Below are 17,289 nucleotides of genomic sequence, written 5' to 3'. Positions count from 1 at the left end.
TAAATTGCACAATCCATTTCTACGCAATAAACTGAAAAAAGAAAAAAAAATACAGGATGTAGTAATGACAAAATTATATGAAACTAATTAAAAATCGTAAATGCAATTTATAAATATACAATGCGATAAACACCAAAATAATTTCTATAAATAATTTAATGGGTCAGCCTTTACAGGGTTAATTAGTTCATCCTGTAGTCCAAGTAAATGTTTTTATTAAATGTGACGAACTGAATCTGTTAATGGTGTTCGAGCGATGTGCTTACCTGAAAACAAACGAGTCTTTGCTGCCAATTAATCCTATAAAGGTAATGATGAAATGCTGGCTGGTGTTTAAGATTTAATGTATAAAATGAACTGTTGTCCAGGCTGCTGGTTTCTGTCTAAAAAGTAGAAACACTTAGTTATACTCAGCGCAGCTGCATTTAAATTGATTACAGTGGAAAGACAAAATCAGCATCAGCTAAACGGGGGCACATCTATTGATACCACATCATTATAATCTTTAGCATTCGTCAGGTTTCTGTGATTGCATTGCCTCATTATCACATCACACTCTGTTGTGTTTTGTTGTCTAATTTGTTTCGTTTTATCGGACAAACCGATTTGCAGATTTGCATTTGAGTACCCACAAAAACACGTGTATACACATTTGTTCCCATAGTGTGGACTCTCTAAGGACCTGCCATGTGTGTATTACATGTGTGTGATAATGAAAGCTGCTGACTGGCAGTTGTGATTGGCTATGTAAGCAGCCTCTAGAGATGGCTGTCCGAATGGTGCCAGCTAGACGCCAGACAGACTGCACAGCGTGTTTGTGTGTTGTGCGAGGGTGTTTGCATGCAGTTGTGCGTAGATGAATGTACCATCAGCAGGTGTTTGTGTGTGTGTGTTAATGAGAGTGTGTATTTGTGTGCATACTTTATGTGTGGGCTTGTGTCTCCAGGTGTAAGTGGGAATGCCCATATTGCCAGTGTCTACATAACTAATAGACACACAGACACACACACACAGACACACACACACACACACACACACACACACACACACACACACACACACACACTGATACCATGCTGCATCCAACTGTCTGGGGCCTGATTATAAATACAGTGAATTAGTCCATGTTTTTTTTTTCAGTGTGTCCCATGAGATGTAGGTTTCCACTCAGGATGTTTTCCCTTTCTCTTTCCTCTCTGGTTTACCTTAATATAAATATTAAAACAGGGCTTTAGTGAGGAGTGTGGTTGTTGTATAAGTAAATCATTAACTTTAAGTGTAGACTCAATGGTTAACAAAAAAAACCAGAGTATTATTTAGTTTCTCTTCCTCTTCTATATTTATCGTTGTGCCCCTGAGATTCTTTCCACTAACAATTTAGCGATTAGACAACACCGACGTGTGCATCTTCCATAAGTGTTAGACAGCGAGGACTGGAGATAACGAAAAATTCCCAAGGGTTTAAGTGATGGCGGTGGCTGATTTGCACAATCGTGTTGAGATTTAAAATGAGCCTGGGCTCGCTATTACCAGAATTTCACCAAATATTTTTAAAAGCCTTCTCAGAGAGCATATTTGGGCTTATTTTAACTTAATCTCATCATCTGAAATCATAACATGAGCCACAACATAACAAGTATCGAGGATTTGATTATTAAGGTGTCATTGTTGAATTGAAAAGCTTTGACCAGCTCTTAATTTTCCGCCCACAAAAGAGCAACAAATTCACAAAAGAGCAGTGCGCTCATGGGTGAGATGTTTAAGATTGTGTGACCCCCGGGAGGGAACTTCAAACTGAAATGAAATCCAAGTTTTAAGTGCACCCGTATCTCCTCTCGCCCTCATCCTTATCACTACTACATCAGGTAAAAACTTTGCAGGATCACTTAGACACACAAACACAAAGATCCGGCTCAACCTTTAAGGATAAGGTGTGCAGAATAACAACGGTGAGAAAAAGACACTGTGGCTCGTTGACAGAGCAAGGGCGACTTTACCTCTGGACTGTGGCAGAGGGAGTGGCATTAAAAGAAAGAGGAGGGTGTGAGTGTGACAGGGAGAGCTTTGCTTTCACGCCTTGCTGAGCAATGAAAGAGTATCTGTCACAGAGAACAAGCCAAAAGACAGAGTGCAAAAGTTAGGCAAAATAAAAGAGACACGCAACAGAGGAAGGGAAAGCAGGGGATAGGGGAACAGACAGAGAAAGAGTTGGCTGAAAGCAGCTTCTGTCTTCTGTCCCACCCCCTGACTGTCTTCCCCTCCTCTCTGCCCGGACGGGGAAAAGGAAAAAAGAAAAAGAGTGCAGGGAGAGAAAGACGGAGAGGGAGCTCAGCCACGCTCGCTCTATAGCGCAGGACTCAGGAATTCCAGGACCTTTGGAGTTGTGAGCTCACACACACACACACACTATCACACACATGTGCTGCTTTTCTCGTGGTGATACAAATCGAAACAAGACTGAGAAAGGGAGGAAAAAAGGAAAGGCTGACAGCAACAAAAATTAAAAATTAGCTATTTCCTGTGGACTATCTGACCATGATGGCACCTGCCAAGGGGAACGTGGCTCGGAGGGACTGAGGACTGAAACGGGACACAGCCAGAGGAAGCTGCTGATGAAGGTGAGGTTTTCATTAAATGGCACAATCCCTGAAACTGAAGCATCTCCCTTTGTCCTTTAGACAGAGTCACTGTTTATATGACTACAAGTAAAGCTATTTACTCTAGAGACTCTGATTTAATGATAATCTGATATAGGTGGGATTATTATTTTTATTGTACTGCTATTTTTTATTCATTTTTAAAAATTAATTAATAAGTAATAGCTAAAAGATACTTTAAACTACTGTTAAGTACTGAAGCTGGGGAATGCCCTGTGTAGGTGTTTGTACTGGAACAGATCTGAATGCGTGTCCACTCTGCTGTATTTATGATTTCATATCTGTGTTAATCATTAGGATGAGTTCCATGAGTAACACAATAATGCTGCTTGATGGTGTGTGCGTGTGCGTGTTTGGACATATTGTTTTCAGAGGAAGTGAGAAGGTTTTTTTAGGCATGTCTTTAATTGGATTTGATCAGTGGGCGATTCATCTGAGCATGAATCAGGAGAGGAAAAGAGTTTTCACGCATGTGGGAGTGTCTGTGTGTTTTGGATGTTTTATTTCCTGACGGTCCATCAGTGGAAGTGGGGGATTTCGGCTGAATTATTATTGCTTTTGCAGGAAATCTGTCAGCACTGATCAGTAACATTGAAGTTTCTGTTTCAAATTGAGAACATGATAAGGTCTGATAAGGCCTTTGTGCAAAGTTTAAAGCTTTGTGGTGGAATAATAGTGACTGGAAATCACTGCTGCCGTTGGTGCTTTTACACCTGCTGTCCCCTCTGTCCTTCATCCCACCATACTCTTCTACTTTTGTCCTCTAATGTCATTGACTTCTACCTTTTTTGGGTTTTTTGCAGTTTTCTACTCAAATCCCGCAAATGACAGGCCAATTCCCTCTCATCCTTTCTTCCACATCTCTCTTCTTTCTTTATCTTTGTCTTTTTAACTATTCATCTGCCTTCATAAAGCTTGTTTTATGTAACTGCAGAGGCCTACTTTTTAGTATTCTTTCTCACTCAGTATCCTTGGTATTTTGCATGTGAGCGGGTGTATACGTGTTTTCAGGCTCACAGGTGTGCATTTTGTCTGTCATTTTACCTATTCAGTCCTATAATCCATGGTGTCACGGGTCTTTATAAGCCCTCCACCCCTCATCTTTTACCTGCATACTAACCCTTCCATTACCATACCATTAAGTCTACACATTACACCTTAATTTACTTTTTCAGTCTTTGTCCAACTAAGAGCTAAGTGATCATTTTTGAACTTGTACACACATTGTTCTTGTGTTTTTGTGATGTCTAAGTCGATAAGCAGTAGTTTAGTTATAGCTTAGCCAACAAGCGCGTCTTGTTTAAACAGAGGCCTCGAGTTGACTCAGGTTGAGTTAAAAAGATGTTTTATGACAGAGAACCTGTTTAGCCGTCTTTGCTTCCATGAAGGAAAAGAGTTAAAGCCCCCTTTTCTCTCTTATGGGAAGTGGACATTGAACTCAAAGATAGCATCCACTCGCTTACATAAAAGCGATTGCCTAATGTGTGAACCAAAAAAAGTTTTATCACTTCCATGTTTGCTTGTGCATTATGCAGTTTGGTGCGCGTTAATGTTGGTGTGCTGAGCCGCCAATGTTGTTCACATGATCGACTCTGGGAAGGTGTGAAAATATGAAACCTCTATGGATTTAAATAAATTATGTTGTTTGCAGCTGGGGTAAAGTTTTCCAGATGTCTTCTGCATACTGGTAGTCTAAAGGGAAAATGCTTTACAGAAACTTTTTGTCGCAGTACCACAAATGCCCACTGGGGAAATCGAAGTCACAACTAAGTGTTCATTGTGGTTGAGGATGATAGGTACAACAGTGAATTGTTTCGGGATGTGTTGTGTGAGGGAAGGGTGCCAGACATTTCAAGCCTCCTTCTCGTCTCTGCCTGAGGTTAGCTATCCCTTTCTTAATATACTAAATTCTCTAAAAAAACTGATCAGGTTGCATTGTTGGTAATTCAGGCATGGGAGAAGAATTTGCTGAAGTACCGAAATATTTATGTTTATGATGGACAAAAACTGTCCATCTCGGCAGTGGTTGAAAACCAGTCACTCAATGCATTAGTCAGAAATCTCTGATTTGCACTCAGTTATTTGTTTATCAGTGTGATAACTTATACTATGGTGAAAGCAGATATGGAGTGATACTTTTGTGACTAGGCCTTTTACTTTAAGGAACATACAGCAGTCTAGTGTTTGTGGTTTACCAGTGTGTAATATAGGTCCAGTGTTGTGGTGAATTAAGTAAGTAAGTACACTGTGCATGCCTACAGGGGTGTTTAAGTGATCATCCAGTGTCAGATATGCTTAAATACTGTGTGTTCTCCTGTTAGAAAAGAAATGTTTTAAACAGTAAAGATCCAACCAGACTGAATAAAAAAGCTTGAAAAATTAAGTACATGCATGCTGCCTGTCTTCTTATTCAAACATCATGTCAACCAAAAGAAAAAAAGAAGAAAAGGAGTGTTTGAGTCATCACAATGAACGGCCAAGTCCAATTCAGCTTAGAAAATTATGGATCCGCTTCCATAGTATCCATTGTGAGTTCAAAGACATTATTGGAGTGCAAAAATAGCTTGTTGAAGTCCAAAGGCAGTTATGCTTTGCTTTGGTGGCTTGTCTTGATATTGAGCAGAAACATTTCCATAGTTGACAAAATCTTAATAAAGTGTTGGACAAAAGAGCTTTCCATTCAAAACAAAGGAAACTGGTTCTGTATTGAATTTGTTAAAGACTGTGATTGGTTATTAAGCTTTTAGCTGAATCTGATGAAACATTTGTCTGACTAAGACAGACAGAGGCAGACTCAGTGAAGAACCTCTGAAACGCCGTCTCTGCTCACAAACTAAATGTCCTGCTGGAAAATGTAGTTCTCAATCGTCCTCTCTGTTTGCACAGAGTAGATTTAAATCTGTGCAATTTAGACTCTTTCACTTAGGCTGACTGTAAACTGTATACAGAAAACTTACAGACTAAAAACAGATAAACTAATAGAGATAAAAGCTTGGAAAATCTTATGGAAAAAAACTTAATAATAATAATCATAACAATAAACTAATAATGATTTAACATCAGAGTGCAGAAAATGTATTTAACCTAGAGTTCAAGGTGGGTTTGCTGATTGTCTGCTGATGAATCGACCACCAAGGTAACTGATGGTTAAGGTGGTTATACACTGATCAATTGCCACACCTTAAAACCCATTAACCCCTATCTCAACCCTTGCTGAACAGAAAAACACATTAACCTTGCTCTTAACCTTGTGCTAAGCTGGAAATATCTACCAGGTCAGCGGAAAGTAGGTAATAAATGTATAAAGCAAAAATATAAGGATTAAGATAAGTTACAATACCTATAGGATATGTCTGTGTAGGCCATTGCTTTCATAGATCCTGTTATTCTGGCCTGTTATTCTATCACGTGTTCTCTTAATGTGTATGAAGTAAGAAGAAAAGTGGACAGAACTGATGAGTCTAGGTGTGTGAGAAAGACAGAGAGGCCAGGCAGCGATGTCAGTTTTCCTTTGTTTGAAATATTCAATGAGTGCCTCTGCTCTCTTGAAATATTGACTTTTTTCCCATATAGCCAGAGGGGACAGGCAGGAGAAGAGGTTGTTGTCCCATTCAAATAAAAAGCAAAAGGCTGTTAGCATCAAACTTTTATCAGCTTTTCCTTTTATTATTTATTTTATGTTTTCTTTTTCAAACCCTCTAATTAAACATGATACCAGCCCTTAATCTGAATGCAGCAGCTAATGAAGGGTGTAATCTGTGCATGTGTGTGAGAAAGTGGGAAAGAGAAAGTCTTAGTGTTTAGCTCTTAATTCAATTTGTTGTTAGCAAATATGGACATGTACAATATGTGGAAATTTGTGTGTCCTTTTTTTTGTGTGCATATCAATGTGTGGTGTGTGTCTGTGATGCATTTGTGAAAATGAGCATATTACAGAAATTGATTCTAAGTGTTACTCTGTCTCCTGATCTTCTCACACGTCTGAAAATTGCTCTTTTCTTCTACATCAGCAAACATTTAGTCTGCGACTTACAACACTGCTGAGGAAAGAGCTCAAAATCTCCTTTAAAAGAAACAGCCATTGTAGTATGCTGCAAGTTAGTTAGAGTCCTTCAAGTATATAGCAAACCATATAATATTACATAGTGTGCTTTAGAAATCGATTAGTGTTACAATTATGAGAGTATGAATGCCTATGTACATGACTCATTGTCGGCTGCAAATGTCGTTAAAGTTTAATATCACAGTTTACCCAGTCATATGTGCGTCAAATGAAATATGTGCGTTATAACACATAGACAAGAGATTTGCAAAAAAATATGGAAATTGTGGAAAATGATCAAACTCGTGTTTTAAGGGTGTTATTTGATATGTGTGGCTAGCCTAGACCTTAACGGATGGGTGGATAACAAATGGGTTGAGCTTGAGGTCAGCGAGGATAGTTTCCCTAATTCATCACTTTGTTAAAAAGGTAGATAAAGCATGTAGGTACCTGATGTTCTTGAATGAAGCTCAACCTTTCAAGGTGGAGTGATCCTAAAAGATAAGACATTGTGCACAAACACTCAACACACAGCATTTGTTTAACAACTATAAGCTAAAGGAGAAAAAAAAAACAGTAGCGCCAATATGAAAGGATCGACTTAGAAAAGTAAAGTAAGTCTAAATAAGGTTAATTAAGATCAGAGTGGAGTTAATTAGGTTTGCCTGTGTGCACAGATGTTGCAGATACAGGGTGGTTAATGGGGCCGTGGCTCTATGTCATCAGATAAAAGGAGCTCACTTATACACCCCGATGGCCTAAAGTAAAGGTTAGACTGGGGACAGCACGGTCAACTCACAATCAGTAGACCGCTCAAGACAAAATGATGTATGATCCAGCCATATGTTTTTCTATTGACAGTTATGAGGACTAAGAAGTTAAAAATCAAAGAATTAAAGCTCTTCGGTGCAATCGATTTGTTAAAAATGTGTCCGTAGGTTAATTGAGTAACATATTTTTCACTTAGATTCCACTGGGTTAATGCATTAATATGCTGTACTGCTTTCCTCTGTCAGATTGTTATACTTAGTTCTGCAGAGTAATGGACTCCGAATTACAGAATTACATTTTATACTAGTCAAATAGTTGAGTATCAGTCATTGCACCATTTTTCAATGAGCGCAGGAGAAAGCCTGCATTAGTCAAACACCATCTGATCCAGTCTGCCTCAAACACTGAATATACAACGTTTTAACTGAACAATATAAGCTCGTAATGTATTCTAAAACCCAACATCATTCCCTCTAAACCTTCTTCCAGAGTTACCTTTCCTTCTTTTATGGCCTTATCCTCTGATTCCCCTTCTTGTACACAAAAATACACACACACACACACACACACACACACACACACACACACACACACACACACACACACACACACACACACACACACACACACACACACACACACAAACACTTGCTGTCCCTCCTAATTTCTTCTTTTTCACCACATGCTCCAGCCCATCTATCGGTGTTGCAGAAGAGCCTCTTGTTTGCCAGACTAACCTGTAATTGCTCTCTTGGTTTGTGTAGCTGTGTGTACGCATGCATGTGAGAGAGCGTGTGGGTCTGGACTCCAGTCCTGTCCTGTCCTGTCACCTTGAGCAGTCATGCAATTTGGAAGGTGAGGTGGAATTAGTCAGCTTTACACAGGAAGACAGGAAAATAACGAGTTTCTCACCGTCCCTGTCACACATGCATTATCACACACACACACACACACACACACACACACACACACACACACACACACACACACACACACACACACACACACACACACACACACACATATATACACAAACACCCTTACAGTTTCAGGAACTCTTTCTCTCTCCATACATACACACACACACACGTTGGAGTGTCCCAGCGGAGTGCTCGGGGGGCTTATGCAGAGGATTTTGCTGTTCTGCAGTGTGCCTGTCAGATAAGGGAAGGAGATGCAGGCGTGCCTTGTGACACAAGACTGAGCGTGAGCAGTACAGCCTCTTCTCTCCTTCCCCTTTCCTCTTTAACCTGTCACTCAACTACCTGCCACACTCTGCTGCCACTGGTGATGATACCACACGCAGGAACCGTCTGGCATCTCATTTAGTAAACTCATGAAAAACACACACACACACACACATGCACACACACACACACATAGGAGGGGATTCTCCTGAGTTCCCTATTTTATCTGTGTCTGATTGGCTGATTTGGTTTTGGGGAATGACTGCACAGCAGTCACCAGACTGACATATAACCACACCTATATTTTAACATTGTAAACAATCCTAATGACCATACTTGATGATAAAAGAGACACATTTAATTTTCAAATGACTATTTTTGGCTTTTCTCTTTGTCATTCCAATGATTATTTCATCAGCAGCCTCTTGCTCCTTTGTACTTGCTCTTCTCTTCCATGCATTCTCTCATACACCCATACTGCTTCAGGCTTCTTTTACCCTTTCTCCTATATCTACCCTTCCTTCTTTACCCTTTCTCTCAGCCCCCCTTCTTCTCACCACCTGTAATCCTGCTTAACGCTATTCTGCAGCTGCTTGGGATTGCAAATACAGTGTCATAAAGACATACCAAGTTTGCATATCTGTTGCAAGGATCTGTTTATGCCACTGTTTTGGGAGAGGCTAGTTGCCAGTGGTGATGTTGGTACATTAATCCAGTCCATGGATGGCAAGAAATTTTTATTGCAGTGGAACGTCTATCACTCATAAACCCCGTAGTGCACGCACTGTCACTATTACATTATCATCCCTATATTTCTTTTTATTCTTCATCGCTCCGTTCTTGGATTTCCCCAAAATCCTCAGTTCTTGGTCTCCGACCCAACAATGAGAAGAAGGTTGTTATGTTTTATGAGTTTTATTATAACTGCAGGATTAATCAAGAAATAGTTATTTTGTTATCTTGAATAGAACTTGAAAAGATTAAGGATATTGGTTTTACTACAGATCAGTCTGTCTTGGATCAGTCTATTCTTGGCTTATTGTTTTTACACTTTTTAATAAAAAAACTACGAAGATATGAAACAGCTGGGAGGCTTGCATTGAAGGGTAGATGGAGTGCATCTATTCTGTCACTCGGCTCATTCATCTACTTACACACTGGGGACAGTGAGTGACTATGAAAGATACTGGGCTGACCATTGGGAGCAATTTAGGATTCAGTATGTTCCCCATGGACACTTAGACATGTATACAGCAGGGACTCTAATTGAACTGCTGGTACTGAGATTAGTGGACAATCTGCTCTACCTGAACTAGAGACGGAATATATTTGCTATGTAATTAACATTTTTTTGGATAATATTCAAAAGCAGGATATATTTCTGTGTTTGGTAGACATGTACAACCCCCCACTCCCACCCCACCCTTGTCTCTGTTGGGATTTAGTGCCCAGTCTTTCATTGAACAACTCCAATTACATATACTGTAGGCTCGGTGGGAAGGTCTTGCACGTGCTCTACAGACATCAAAATATATCACCGTTCACCTTTCATAGTCTCAGCTTTCTCGGGTTCTCACAGTTTTCTCAGTGCGCAGCAAGACGCACGCTGATCTATTCTGTTTATTCTAGCTTCGTATCCTCTTCATATTCCATGGAAACTCTCCTTTCTACCGATGCCTTGTCCTGTCTCAACTCGTCAACCCACCAACGCCCCCATGTCTACCATCACCACCCTCTTTACCAGCACCATCCCCCCAGCCCAAGCCTCTTGGCAGCTCCTCCAGGCAGGCTAATTGACTCACTCCCAGGAGGGGGGGGATCATGCCACATTTCTAATTTGGCTTCCCCTCCTCCAGATAAAAGCTGCATACATCCATTCTTTTAAACCCCCCTCGCTTAAAGCCCTCAGTCTCTATCAGTGTACCTTATCTCTTCTCTTCAATTCCCTTTATCTCTAAATTTTTGTATGTATTAATCCTTTTTACAGTTATGTTAGTTTAACTGAAAGACAAAAAATGAAACAAAATAAAATATATATACCGTATATTCTTTTTTTGTTTCATTCATTTTTCTTTTAGTTAGCTGTCTGATCACTAACAGCCTAAAATACAGATATTATAGACAACTGAATACATAAAAGGGCAGATCGAGACACACACACACACACACACACACACACACACACACACACACACACACACACACACACTCATAGAACACAGCACCCCGCCTTTGCTCACCATGGGGTTCACCTTCAGAGAGCCTCCATCTTCACAAACCGCACCTGGGGACTTTGATGGGCGTGTTTCAGTGTGTGAGTGTGTGCATGCACATGTGTGCCTACAAACCAAGCTTTACCCGGCTAACAAGCAGACTGATGGAGAACAAAGATGCTTTCTGATTTCCAAAATCTGTAGAAATAATAAAAAATTCTTCGATTTCTACATTAGAGAACATAGCAACATATTAAATATCGTGTTATTTATCATACAGTGCATTGGTTGTGCATCCAAAGCTCATGCTTTTGTTGTGTGTGCATACTCATTGCACATAGCAGAAGTGCTATGTGACCTGTTTGGTTTAGAGTAAGAGCTGTAGCCGTCAGTGAAATGGTGTTTTCAGATGTACATAAATTTTCTTTCAGGTATTTTAGCTGGATGGTTGCAGTCAGCTTGTGCTGTGGAAAAGACATTTGACAAGAAGAGAATTGTTACCTACAGTGCAATATGTGGAAAGAGTTTATGCCTGCTCTACATATTTTCAGAAGAGTGGAAAATGCATTCCTGGTCCCAAATAACAAGGGAGATTTGGATGGGCTAATACTTTTGTACTTTTTCTCCTGCTATGCTTTTTTCTCTACACCTAAAGTTGCATGAGAGGCATATTTCTCATTTTTCCTCCACATATTTACTATAACATACAAATAATGGACACCAGACAAACATAGTGCACATTCAGGAGTTGTAATGGGCTGAAGCAGAACGATGTTATGCCATTCTCCTTCACCCCAGAAGCAGAATGGGCCGAAGCTTTTGTTGTGAAATAGTTATTATGTCATAACAAGTATTTTATTATCTTTATGGCTTGACAACTATAGTAAAAAAGAGTGGGAACCATTTAAAAGTTGTCTTTTTTTTTTTTAGTAATTCTGCCCTGTTTCAGGTAAGTTGTGAACTTATATGTAGTGGGAAGTGGTAGTTTGTGTCACTAATGACCAAACAAAGAGTTCACTAGAATTTTTAAAGGTCATCTGCTGGTGACATCTGGTACATAAACCCATAAAACCTAATGGTGCACATAGTACAGTCTATGTCACTACCATGTTGCTGTCTAAGGAACTTCGAAAGAAAAGCGACTTCTTTAAGTTGCTTGAAAACCAAATGTGAACCCGTGCAGTGCAAAGCAATAAGATGTAGCCAACCAAAATTTTATTGTATTCTTTGCTTTGACGTTACTACCAGAAATGCAACTGTATAAGTTGATTGCTGTTCTTTTTATTATTGTGCCCAGTTACAATATTGCCTTTCCTCCAGGTTAACAACAGGGGTGTCACCAGAACCAATCCTTCCACTACCCTTTCAATGCCCAAATTTTGAAAACGTGACTTATTTTACTTTGGTATTGTACAAAGACAGCTATTCTTCCAGAACTGAAGGGGGCAGCATACAGCTACAAGTGTTCCAGTCGATCCTTATATAGAAAAGAAGAAGAAGAAAGGCCACAAACATAGGAAAAACCTACAAATGGAATATAAAAAGCCCACATGTAAGCTGGCAGCTAGTGCAGTTGTTGTGATAGCAAACAACTATCGTGTTTTACAGACCAAGGGAAGAAATACTTCAATTTAGCGAAGCACGTGTAAGTCTGACATCCAAGTCTGTTCAAATAATTCAAGCTGAATAAGTTTTAGTTCACAGTAACATCATCCAAAGTATTATCATTTTTATTTTATCCTGAAATGCATACAGAATGATGATGGCATGACAATTTAGTTTTGGTATCAAATTGGGGGTTTGAGAATCTTGCAGTTCTACTGGTACAGATACCGACAACTACATTTCTGGTATTTTGACAGCCCTAATTAAGAATGCACTTGTGGACTGCAAGGGTATAGTGTGCTAATGTTCCCCAGAAACCTCAAATTCAGCCAGTCTGTATTCACAGTAACAAAACAACAATTCGAATGTGCTCGTGCAAAGCCATGCAATAAAGATATAAAGTACCATGAAATAAGGAAGCAATTTCTCTTTTACTGCATGAAAGTGCAGAACCTGAGATATGTTTGTAACAAAAACTATCATTATTTTACTTGGTTGGTTTATTTACTCTGTTTTCTCCTGTATAATGATCTCACATCATTACTAGGCAGATGTTGATTGGTTTGGTTATGTAAGAATAATGAAAACACGCTGATGGTATCAGGGTTTACGACATCCCTTGACATGTGGGTATGCTTTAAAGAACTAGTAAAGCATTATCACCTGCTCATGCTAGAAGGAAAAAATGTTTACGGCTGCTCTGAAGAATACTTGACCTCTAGACACCTGGCAAATCATCGTGTGAAACGGGTGTGAACATCTCCGGAACGTTTCAGGAAACTGTCAGAATTAGCCCCAAGTTAGAATGTAGGAAAGGTGTGGGGGAGTAGCTTTCTCATCCCATTGGACAATCCAGTATCCTTTCTGTAGGAAAATACCATTGCCTTCAGGGACACTGATAAGGAGGTTGGACATCTGGTGGAGCTTGCAGGAGGACAGCTCTTTTTTCTCACTTAGAAAGGACAATTAAGGTACTTTAGCAAGGACTTGTAAAGGGATTCTTGGTAAGTCCAGCTTGAGGGAGAGCCCCAGGCAGCCCTGTAACACAGTATTTTGTATCCCAATAGGACTTGCATAACCCCTTTACTGACTTAACTTAATTTACAGCTAATATGGTTTAAAATAACTTTGCACCAACAAAATGATACAACCTATAACAGCTGGGTCATTTGCCAGAAAAAAGCATATACAGATATGCTGAGATGGGCGCTTGTCGTGTGTCTCAGTAAAGCTTTTGTCCTTTTCTATACTCACATAACTTCTGTTGCTGCAATGTGTCATTAAACATCCCACATGAATAATGAATAAATGTACATTTAAATGAGAGAGAAATTCACAGTCTGGACAGTCATTAATGTGACCACTAACCATAAAATGGAAGAGAGTTGGCCGGTGCTTTATGTGTGGGCGAGGCAGCTTCAAACAGGAAAGCCTTTCATGCTTCAAATCCCATATGTTTATATACTGCTCACTGCATCCCTCATTAGCAATGATCTAGTGTGCGTGTGTGTGTGTGTGTGTGTATGCGTGTGTGTGTCTGTGTGTGTCTCTCTGTGTGTGTGCGCATCATTAATGAGCATCTATATGAATTTTCATGTTGATAAAAGAGGAAGATTCTCTTATTGCATATATGCATTAAATTGCCCAAATAAACTTACCCAAATGCATCTTCAGTGCATGTCTTTGTGATATAGCATGGTGTTTTACTAATTACTGGAACTTACAGGAAAAAGTTTCCCTATCCTACATGATCATATTTGTCTTAATTAAACTGTATATATATATGTATATATATATATATATATATATATATATATATATATATATATATATATATATATATATATATATATATATATATTTTAATTGATTTTTAGTTTAAGCTTCCTTTGAATCACAAATATAGAGAAACACAGTCTGGCAAAACTAGCATCGCATAAACAGTATATTTCATATCTGTGGTAGGCCCCTATGAGCAAGCACTTAGTGACAGTGAGAAGGAAAAACTCCCTTTTAACAGGAAGAACCCTCAATGAGAGCCAGGCTCAGCCATCTGCCGTGACTGGTTGGGGGTAAGAGGAAAAAGACAAGACAAAAGACAAACTGTGGAAAAGAGCCAGAGATGAATAATAACTAATGATTAAATGCAGAGAGGTCTATAAACACATAATGAGTGAAATAAAGTGAGTGAAGAAGAAACACTTGGTGCATCACAGGAAGCCTTCAGCAGCCTAGACCTATTGCAGCTTTACTGAGGGAGGGTTCAGGGTCACCTGATCCTGCCCTGGCTTTATCAGAAAGGAACATTTTAAGTCTAATCTTAAGAGTGAAGATTGTGTAGCACTAAGACCTAACTGTTGGAAAAAAATCTACATGTTTTCTGTTTCATAATTTCTGTGGGTATACTTCTTTGGGTATACTTTGGGCAATTCTATTATATTAGCAGCCTCTCCTAGGCTTTAAGTGATGGACATTCTCCACTGATTACAAGGTGTTCTCCCCGAGGTGGTAAAGCAGCTCCAAACTATGATGCCTCTACCACCATGTTTGACAGAAATTGTGTAAGGTATAATAATAAGTTGATAAGTTTATGGCCTTCACTGTGTGTGTGTGATTAGTGACAGTAGTTACTTTAGTCAGATTGCACTTGTCTAAAATTGTGTGGAAGGTTAAGGTCGAACCACATAGTCTAATCAGGACAGAAGTCCTGTTACATAAAAAAGGCTCTCAACCTTTTCTTGAGAAAAGAAAAGAGAAAGAGGAGAAAATGAGGTGGAAGATGTGAGTACGAGCGAGGATAGAACAGTGACAGATTAGTGTGAAACTTGCTGCAGCAGGTTGTCTGCTGCTTGACATAAAGATGATAAACCACATTATTCTCAAGGAAAATTCCTTGTTTAGGACAGAACCTTATAGGTGCTTCTTCTCCATGAAAGTCAGGAAAGGTTTTCTTCTCTTCTTTACTGAAAAGACCTTTTCCTCACTTTGTATTTTCTTAATTTCTTGCCTTTTCTCATCTACTCACTCATCATTTTTATCTCTTCTCTTACTGTTTCAGTTTCAGCCTTTGTATCCCAAAAAGAAATGGAATGGGAAAGAAGGGAAAGACCGATGAATGATATAAGGAGGGTAATGAGGCGGGTAAAAACTGGGGCAACTGTTTGCTGATAGGGTCAGAGTAAGAGGTCATAAAAGTGATACCTGCCTGAGGGCAACATAAACACACCCTGTCCATCCTCTTTAACTCTCTTTTTATCTTTTTTCTCATTTATATCACTTATTTCCCTTTCAGTGAATGCAAAAGTGTAGTTCATGTGGTAAATGTATGTTAGAAAATTTAGTTTCATTTTTACTCCAGTTAAAAAACTCTAACTAATTGTGTGTTCTTGTAAATTCCTTTGCGTGTGGTTTTGACAAAAAGTCAGGGACTTATGTAGTGACTGTCGTCCTACAGGGGGTTTAGTCTGTGTGCAGAAAATATAGTTGGAAGGGGTTTGTGGGGGAGAGCAAGCAGTGACATGTTGGTTTCACCTACATACCTGGACACACATTCATGCTACAGACAAGTAAAAATGGCCTGTATTTATATAGCGCTTTACTAGTCCCTAAGGACCCCAAAGCGCTTTACATATCCAGTCATCCACCCATTCACACTCACATTCACACACTGGTGATGGCAAGCTACATTGTAGCCACAGCCGCCCTGGGGCGCACTGACAGAGGCGAGGCTGCCGGACACTGGCGCCACCGGGCCCTCTGACCAGTACTTTCAATGGACTCTATGAATCTATGTGTGTTTAAAGTAGAAAAACATCTCAGAGTGTGACAACCCCGTGCTTAACATGTACAGTCAACATGTGTGTGCTTTTTATTAAGAAGTTCAAAATCTTTGTTTAACTCACATGTAAAGATAACATAACTAAGATAACCAGCATTGCTTTTGAGTAGAACGTTTTTCTGTTTTTGTCATGATTGTAATATAATAATAATAAAATAGTGGTTGTACACATGCACGCCCGCACTCACTCACTCACAGACACAGTACCTGTTATTAACATGTGTAATATAATGCATAATGTAATATATGCAGTGTGGTTACTTTACAGACAATGCTAAAACATTGGTCCCTTGTTAAAAGTTTAAATTATTGCTAGCAAACTCCTGAAAAACACTGACCACTTAGCTACCACGATTTTGTTTTCCCAATTCAGAGCAGTTGTTGTACAACTTGCAGGGATCATTGATCTTCTTACTTATGTTGGAAAAATGACAATTTAGCAGCAGTAACTTGAAATATGATTTTAACCAATTTTAACCATCTCTCACATTATTACAAAGGAATGTTGGTACACAGGGGGTTTTTCACTTGTACTGTGGATGGAGGTTTGGACTTTGGCTGGGTCATTGCAACACCATTTCAGCCATTCTGCTGTGGATTTGCTGCTTTGCTTGGGATCATTATTCTGTTGAATGACCCAATTTTTGCCAAGCTTTAGCTGTCAGACAGGCGACCTCTTTGACTCTATAATACTTTACTAGTACAGAGGAGCTCATGGTTGACTCAGTAACTTCAAGGTGCCCAGGTACTGCGGCTACAATAAAACTTCTAATCATCACCTCTCAACATTTTGCTTGACAGTCAGTGTGAGGTTTTTAGAGATGTGACCCTTTTTCCTGCCAACCTTTTAAAACAACTCATACCTGTTTGGTCTTTTGTTTTAGTTTTTCACACAACTCCATGGAATCCTGTGAAAACCTTTTTCCAGTGACTGTACATTCATATGAAATCGTAGCACCCAGTATTGGATGGATAT

General features: G+C 39.4%; 1 protein-coding gene across 1 annotated transcript in view; it reads left to right on the top strand.

The window, feature by feature from the left end:
* The first annotated feature begins 2,290 nt into the window (after positions 1-2,290).
* sema3b (sema domain, immunoglobulin domain (Ig), short basic domain, secreted, (semaphorin) 3B) overlaps positions 2,291-17,289 on the top strand; it is a 72,173-nt gene continuing 57,174 nt past the window's right edge. The window contains exon 1 of the mRNA XM_063463348.1: positions 2,291-2,618. The gene's annotated coding sequence lies outside the window, so the exon portion shown is untranslated. The remainder of the gene's footprint in view (positions 2,619-17,289) is intronic.

This window comes from Pelmatolapia mariae, linkage group LG20 (genome assembly GCF_036321145.2).
Source record: "Pelmatolapia mariae isolate MD_Pm_ZW linkage group LG20, Pm_UMD_F_2, whole genome shotgun sequence".
Taxonomy (NCBI): Eukaryota; Metazoa; Chordata; class Actinopteri; order Cichliformes; family Cichlidae; genus Pelmatolapia; species Pelmatolapia mariae.
This window is presented reverse-complemented; position numbering and strand designations above follow the sequence as displayed.